This window comes from Lynx rufus, unplaced genomic scaffold (genome assembly GCF_022079265.1).
Source record: "Lynx rufus isolate CCGP_SWC_20201006 ecotype Redwood Valley unplaced genomic scaffold, mLynRuf1.p SCAF_2, whole genome shotgun sequence".
Classification (NCBI taxonomy): Eukaryota; Metazoa; Chordata; class Mammalia; order Carnivora; family Felidae; genus Lynx; species Lynx rufus.
The window spans coordinates 20,564,077-20,572,500 of record NW_025814834.1 but is presented as its reverse complement, the minus strand read 5'-3'; positions in this window follow the sequence as shown (position 1 = coordinate 20,572,500).

Here is an 8,424-nt window from a genome sequence, read left to right as displayed (position 1 = left end):
GGGGCTCGGGGGGCCTGTCGCCTGCAGGGCTCATTATAGAGGAGACCAGGTGCTTGGAGTGTCCCCAAAGCAATACAGAGTGCACTGTCATGGGTTTGAAAAATATTCCTGTGAGAGATATAAATAAAGACTCCAAGCCCAAAGCCAGGGTTTTAGAAAGCCGTCCTTAAACACAGGATAATTTATAGCCACTGCGATCCTGTCCCGGGGATGACTCAGCTCTCTTAGCCCAAGCAGGCCCAGCCTGCTCCAGTAACCTTTGGGTTTGGCTGAAAGGGAAGAGCTAAAGCGGGCTCCAAGGAGCCCAATGGGCTAACCACCCGGCTACCGGACGGCTCCTGCGGGGCTCTCCTCTTCTCTTCCTTTCTGGCCAACTCCAGGGACGATATGGATGACCAGATCCTGGAAGCTGCGAAACAGGATAGGTGTGGGCGTTTCCAGCTGGCTGGCTCTTTGCAAGCCTCTGAAACAGATTCCCGTCCACCTCTGGGATCCGGTGGGTCCTGCTGCCCCCTGCCTGGGCCCACCTTCCAGCCATTGGCCCCACCCCTGGGAGGGGGCCGAGCTCCGAACACAGACCTGCTTCAAGCTGGAGTCATTCTTGGACTCAGAGATCCTTGAGCCCCGTAGAAAGAACCGAAACGAGAGTGCGTTTCCTTTTTATTTAAAAAATAATTTACCCAAGTCAAGTGTCAAAAAAAAAAAAAAAGGGCGGAGGAGAGGGGCAGATGGTGACGGACTTTAACGTGGAGGTGAATTTGTGGAGGGAGGCAGTCAGAAATGAATTGGGTTTGTTTAAAAATTCTCCCTGCCCGGCACCGCTGCCCCCCCTCCCCTTCATTATATTTTTAGCCGACTCTTTGGCCAACCACGTCTGAGGAGACAAATGCAAGTACAGAGGGTGCTTATCGAGACCAAAGGGTATTTTTTCTTTCTTTCTTTCTTTCTTTCTTTCTTTCTTTCTTTCTTTCTTTCTTTCTTTCTTTCTTTTTTTTTTTTCTTCTCCTTTTTCCTTCAAAACCTTCCAGGAGTGTGGAAAGGACTGGAAGTGCTTGAAGGTCTTTTCAGCCACATGCCTCACCCCAGCTTGGAGCTCAAGAACATTTTTATGCCAAGGCCCATGTGCTTGGCTGTCCAAGTGCAGAAAAAAAGATCATCATTCCAGGCCATTTCAAAAATAGTTTAGCTCTTTGATTAAATTGCTAAACAGTTCTGAATCGAGTTTTCTCTGCTGTTAGCAGATGGATCGGTGCAATTGGCCCAATTTTAACCCAGGTCCCTGCATGTTGTCGGCATGCAGAAATTGTCGCATATACAAATCATTCTTAAATTCATAACCAAGTGTCTTTATTCAACATGCATTTATGAAGCCACTGTGTGTGTGTGTGTGTGTGTGTGTGTGTGTGTGAGCAAACAGATTTGTTAAATATCTAAATGAGGAGGGGCTAGTGTTTGGGTGTGGGGTGTGACCCTCAGTGTGGTCAAGGGGCCTGACCTCTGGGCAGGGCAGTGGCCTTGGTGCCTACCTCTGCTGTGTGCCAGATTTACTGCTAAATTATTATCCAGGAGGCGTAGCACTGGGCCAGGCCCCAGGTATTTCTTGCCGTACATGATGTATGTTTGTGATAGGCAAGGTTTTCTTAATTTCATGTGTGATAAATAAATACCTTTTAAAGAGAAGGAAATGTCTCCTTCCAAGAGGGAAGTTTCAAGTCAGCCAAGTTAAAACACACACACACACACACACACACACACACACACACACACATCCACGCACACCCCAAATCTACACAAACCGACCTCATAAATGATACAAAGCAGAGCACCTTGGTGGCCGCATAACTCAACCCAAAGAATTGTGGCCTGGCCTCACCTGGGCCCTCTGTAAGCACATGGGGTTTTCTTCTGACCCCTAGCTTGGTCTTCTGAAGTCTGTCTTCTGTTCCTTGTTCTCTTGCTGACTGTTCCTTCTGGGGGTTGTTTTCCACCTAACCACAGTTTCTAAAGGTTCCTGTTCTTGCAGCTACCTGTTTTTCCACGTTATCAAAATAAAGAAGATGACTGCGATCCTTTCGTATGCACAGTCGGTCAGCCACGTGGACTGGTTAGACACACACAGGTTGATCAGCACATAGAGATCAATCGGCTCATATGGATTGATCAGTGCATAGAGACTGATCAGACCGCTGTATTTTATGGGAAGGAAACGGACTACAGAAGAAGTGAAGAGACACTCAAGGTCACATGGCTATTAGGTAGCAGCAACCTGGCCACTTATATTATGGAGAACCGATCTACGATAATTGTCAAATCAGAGTTACAGAGAAAATGCCACAAACTTTCCAATTAGGAACCCGGAGGTGGTGCTGGGGCGGAGTCAAGTTGATCTTCCTGCCCTTTTGATAGCCAAACGCTCTGCTTGGATCAACATTGGTTCACCTTCCAGTGGCTTCTTCTACTCAACTTGGGATTACACACCCTGTGTTCAGAGTTCATAGACCTGGCTGGGCTTGCTGAAGAGCATCTGCTCTCTGCAGTTCTGCGACACCAGACAGAAGATTCTGGCCTAGCACTCCTTGGTTCTGAAGGATAAGGGGAGGCCCTTTGGTGAGAAGTCCAGTCTTGGATTTCTGGTTTCTCTGAGAGAGAGAGAGAGAGAGAGAGAGGGAGGCAGAGGCCCTCTCTGCTGGGTTTACAAAGTGACCCCCAGAAGCCCTGTTAGCACACACATGTTGCTCACCTGTAGTTCTTGGTTAAACCCTCCAAAGATACAGGACACCATTTTGGGTGCAACAGGGGACTCACGGGGCCAAAACAGATACAAACCTTCCGTCCCATGGGTTAGGATTGGGAGAAAGACAAATACCTGAGAGTATCTGCTGCTCATATGAAAGGGACTATGTGTACACACACGGGTGATGGGATGGCCTTTGGCCAAAAGCAACACAACTCTGACCTGACAGACTTGTAAGATGGGCTGCTCACGTGTACCTCAGCCCACGCTGAGGTCACGGGGACCTGTACACCTGACTGTCCTGGGAAAGGAAGGTCTGTAGTCTCTGGAGAAAATTCAGAGGGGTACAGAAGGAGAGGAGGAGGAGAGGGGCGGGGAGGGAGAGGCCCACCTTGCAAATCCCTCCTCCGCCCCTCCCTCCCTTCCCCCACCTCCCTCCACCCCCCACTTTAAGACAGAAGAGCCAAGGGCATGGGCCAGCCAACTCTGTGGCCTGTTTATACCCTGTAACCAGAGCCTGTTGCCGCCCAGGCTGCCTGACAGCTGCAGTGATAAGGGGACGGCTGTCGCTTTGAGAGGATGGCCTGTACTGGCGTCCATCTCGGGGGCAGCTTATCCCGATCATTTTCCCAAGCCCTGGGGTGGGAGTGGGAACAGGTGCGGCTGGCTCCCAGCTACCGCTCGGGGGCGGTCCTCCCGAATCCGAATCCGGGTGAGCTGGGAGGCCTGTATTGAACTTCCTCCGGGGCTTTCTCTCCGAACCCCCCGCCTCCCCGTGGGGTTGCTTTCCACAGGGTCAAAGGAGGTGAGAGAGGAGTTCTGCGTGTTTTGTTGGTTTGTTTTCCTCCCTCTTTATCTTTGTCATCACAGAAACAGAAAAGAACACGTGGTGAAGCTCTGGGCAGGCAGAGTTCTAGAAACCGCTGCCAAATGCATCCGTCAGGCCGGGGTGCTGCTTCCCATGCCCACTGCCAGACCGTCCCCGCAGAGGCCAGCCTTGTCCTCCTCCCCATCTCGGTTCCCTCAGCCCTCCGAGGCCCCCCCCTCCCCCCCCCCCACCCAGCCTGGGCTCCCTTGCAGGAAGCCTGTGGCAGTGAGCTGTCCCCATCGGATCTGGTGATGCCACACGTTCTTGACACGGGGCTCAGCCAGTTGTGCGTCCTGACCCTTGTGGGTCGGTCTCTCTCCAGCCTCCAGGCCTCCTCCCTCCTCCATTACCTACACCTCTAGCAGCTTCCTCGGACTACCCAGCCCCCGGTCCTGGGGGTGCACATCCACGCCTCTCAAGTGAGAGATTTGCAGATGGTCAACATGTTCCTTCCTTTGGTCTCCTGCTCCTCTCCCACTTGGGCGGGGACGTGAGGGGCAGATTTTGCTCATCCTGGGATGGCCCACGACCTGGGACACTCAGGGTTGCCTGCCAAAGAGCTCTTTTGCTGTTCCTCCCTGTCCCTTCTCTGATGGCACCCGTGGCCGGAGTGGGGATGGAGCCCGAGGAGGCTGGCTGGGTTTGCTCAACAGCCGCCTCAGAAAGGAAAAAGTGAAGGCCAGGCTACAGGAGATGGGAAAAACAGCAAAAAACCAAGGTATTTACACTTAAATCTGAGCTCAGGTCCACACATGGCCAGTGGCCAGTTGTGGGACCTCAGTTTTCTCATCATTTAAAATTTGTTTTTAATGTTCATTTATTTTTGAGAGAGACAGAGCGTGAGCAGGGGAGGGGCAGAGCGAGCGAGCGAGACACAGAATCCGAAGCGGGCTCCAGGCTCTGAGCGGTCAGCGCAGAGCCCGACTTGGGGCTTGAGCTCACAAACCGCGAGATCGTGACCTGAGCCGAAGTTGGTCGCTTAACCGACTGAGCCACCCAGGTGCCCCAATTTTCTCATTTTAAATGAAAATGATACTTTACACTTCTTGGAGTAGACTCCAGGATCAGAGAAGATACTGGAAGGGAAGGTGCTGGGGAGATTGTTTTCTCCGTGTCTGGCTCAGAGAGCGTGTCAGCAATGTTTGCTGCATGCCAGGGCAAAGAGGAAACTCTTTTCATCAAACTCTAAAGCTTCTGCACAGCCAAAGAAACCATCAACAAAACGAACACACAACACACAGCATGGGGCAAAATATTTGCGAACCATATGGTGGTTAAGGGGTTAATATCTCAAAACTATAAAGAACTCACACAACTCAAGAACACAACCCCCAAACAGTCCCATTAAAAGGGGAGCAGAGGAACTGAACAGACATTTTTCCAAGCAAGACATCCCAATGGCCAACAGGTTTACGAAAAGATGCTCAACATCACTAAGTATCAGGAAAATGCAAATCAAAACCACCACGGCAGATCACCTCACACCTGTTAGCATCGCTATCATCAAGGGGACAAAAGATAGGGGCGCCTGGGTGGCTCAGTCGGTGGAGCATCTGACTCTTGATTTTGGCTCAGGTCATGACCTTGCAGTTCATGGGATAGAGCCCCACGTCAGGCTCTGCACTGACAGCGTGGAGCCTTCTTGGGATTCCCTCTCTCCCTCTCTCCCTGTCCCATCTCTCTCTCTTTTTCAAAATAAATAAATGTACTTTTTTGTAAAAAAAAAAAAAAAGAAGACAAAAGATCATAAATGATGCTGAGGATGTGCACTGATGGTGGGGATGTAAATTGGTGCAGCCACTATGGAAAACAGTATGCAGGTGCCTCAAAAAATTAAAATAGACAGACCGTATGACCCAGCAATTCCACCTGTGGGTATTTATCCAAAGGAAATGATAACAAGATACGAAAAGATACCTGCACCTCCCTGTTCACTGCAACATTATTCACAGTACGGTATAGATAAGATGTGAAAACAGCTGGAGTATCAGATTCATGGATGGACAGAATCCATCCATGGATGTCCATAATCCATCCATGGACGTCCATCCATGGATGGTCAGAAAGCAGCTGTCAACAGATTCATGGATGAAGAAATGTCTCTCTATACACACAATGTATACAAGAGAATACTATTCAACCATGAGAAGGAAGGAATCCCTGCCATTTGTGGGAACATGGGTGGATGTTGAGGGCCTTATGCTTAGTGAGATGTCAGACAGAGGCAATATTGTATATCACTTACATGAGCCGTCTAAACAAGCAGAACACACAGAAAAAGAGAGTTGTCGTCCCCAGGGGCTGAGGGGGGTGGGGTGATGGGAGAGATGTCGGTCAAAGGGAACAGATACGCAACGGGAAGATGAGTGAGTTCTGGGACGCTCATGCACGGCGTAGTGATTATAGTCAACAACACTGGATTATATACTTCAAAGTTGCCAAGAGGCTCCATCCTAAATGTTCTCATCACAACAACAAAGTGATAATTAAGTGACATGATAGAGGCGTTGATAAAGCTACGGTGGTGATCGTCGTGCCATTTATAAGTGTTTCAAATCCATGCACTGCACACCTCCAACTAAATGTTTCGTGTCAATTCTATCTCAATAAAAGATAAATAAAAGAAGGAAGGGAGGGAGGAAGGAAGGGAGCAAGGAGCTCCCCGAGACCCCTGCTTTTTCAAGTAGTGAAATCTGAAACAAGGTGGACTTTGTGGCCGCTGAGTCTTCAGGTTCTGGCTCCGCCGATTGGCTGTAGGTCAGCTTTGTAACTGGGTACTCACTGACAAGGGTCCCCCCCACCCGGCCTTTTCCTTCTTCTTGATTAGAGTCTAAGGCTGCAGGACAGAACCTATTGTCCCGGCAGGTAGCACTTGTTTTAGGACTGACTGCTGGTTTGTGTTCTTGGGGCCTCCTGGGCACCGGCGGGATATCTCACCCGCCAGGTCTTACCCTCCCCTGCAACCCTCCCGCTCCCTGTGTCGATCCTCATTGCTCTCAGCTCGGTTCCCAAGCCTCCCGTGCCGTCTCCCTCTTGAAGGCCTTTGCCGCGTCTCCCCTGCGCCTGGAGCATTTTCTGATGCCGCTCACCTCCAGGACTCTGCCGGTTCCCATCCGAGTGACCTCGGTAGTCCCTGAACCCATCTGGGTGTCAGCTTCCTCCTCGGTAAAAGGAAAGACTAGACACAACCTCTGGCTCCTTGGGGGGAGCTAACTGGGATCGGGAAAGGGAAAGCTTTAGCTAATTTCCTCGCTGTCAAAAAGACAAGCCCATCATCTCCCACCTTACCTGCCCACGTCTCTGCTTTACTAAATGTCCGAGAAGGTATACAGAGTTTTGAACTTTACGAGGTCCTACAAGCATACACCCGCATAACGACATCCCTGTGGGGCCAGTAGCCAAAAGGCTACCGTTGCTTGACTCCTGCTTAAATTCTTAACGTTTTTTTTTTTTTTGAAGCAAAAATACATTTGTTTACTAACCAAGGGCTTGATCCTAATTACACAGACACTTGGCAAGAGTTGCCTGCAGAATGCTCGTGATAAAGATAATTGAACGGCTTCTTTATCTTCGCAGCTGAATCCTGTCGAAAGAGGTGATGAAATCTTTAGTCTGCCTTTTCGCAGATCGGAGCCCAGGTGACATCGCTCACGGGCCCTTCCACCCCGGATTCTCCCCCTTCCACTGGTCTTGTTGTAGTGTTTCCTTTCCCACCCCCTTTCCTTGCGCCAACGCGCCATTTGCAAAGTTGCCGACTGGGGTGTCTCTGCCGTCAGCTGCAGTTTCTTCCAAGTTCTCTCCCAGTTTATAAGAAAGCTGAGTTGTTTTCAAAGGGCTTTCGGTTTTCACGGTGAAGCTCTTGTCAGCAGAGACGGCACAGTCGGGCTTGGCCATTGCTCCCACTTTTCACGGAGCACTTCCCACTCCTACTGCCTTCACATATTCATCAAAGTCTACACTCTGCCCCAGCATCATCTTCCTCCCAGCCGTGGACTGGTGGCCCTGGTGGGCGTGGCCGGGCTTTCAGGGTGAGCAGAGCAGGGTCTGGCTGGGGGAGTAGTACCAGAGGCCAATGGGAGCTGTGCCCTCCTGTTTGAGTTCTCAATGTGGGAGTTCACAAAAGTCCAGCCCCACCTCCCACCCCCCGCCCCATTTCTGACAACTTCTCCTCCTGGATGGCTCTGTCCTTATTAAGTAGACCCGCAGATGCAATCAAGGAAGAACAATAAATGGGTGATATTTGTTCTTTCACCATACCAGCTATTGGCTTTGACTTTGGGGGTGGGAGTGGGGAAGTGAAAAGAGATTTCCTTAGCAGTGGTTCTCAAGATTTTAGTGTGCAGAAAATCACTGGAGTGCTTTCTAAAAAAATGCCGATTTCCCAGCTCCCTCACCCCCACTGATTATAATTCAGTAGGTGTTGGGGAGTCTGGGTGGTTCAGTCGGTTGAGCGTCTGACTTCGGCTCAGGTCATGATCTCACAGTTTCTGAGTTCAGGCCCCGCATCGGGCTCTGTGCTAACAGCTCAGAGCCTGGATCCTGCTTTGGATTCTGTGTCTCCCTCTCTCTCGAGCCCTTCCTCTCTCTCTCTCTCTCTCTCTCTCTCTCAAAAATAAATAAACATTAAAAAAATTTATAATTCAGTAGGTGTTGGGAGGAGCCCTGGAATGAACTCTTTGAGAAGCTCCTAGAATGGTCTGAGGGAAGCAGTCTAGGGAACCCCATGCACAATCGTGAACACCTGAAAATGTCTTTTGCTCACCCCACGGTAAGTGTGTTATTCCTAGTTGTCTTCCCTGTCACATCTGACCTGGGTTGATCT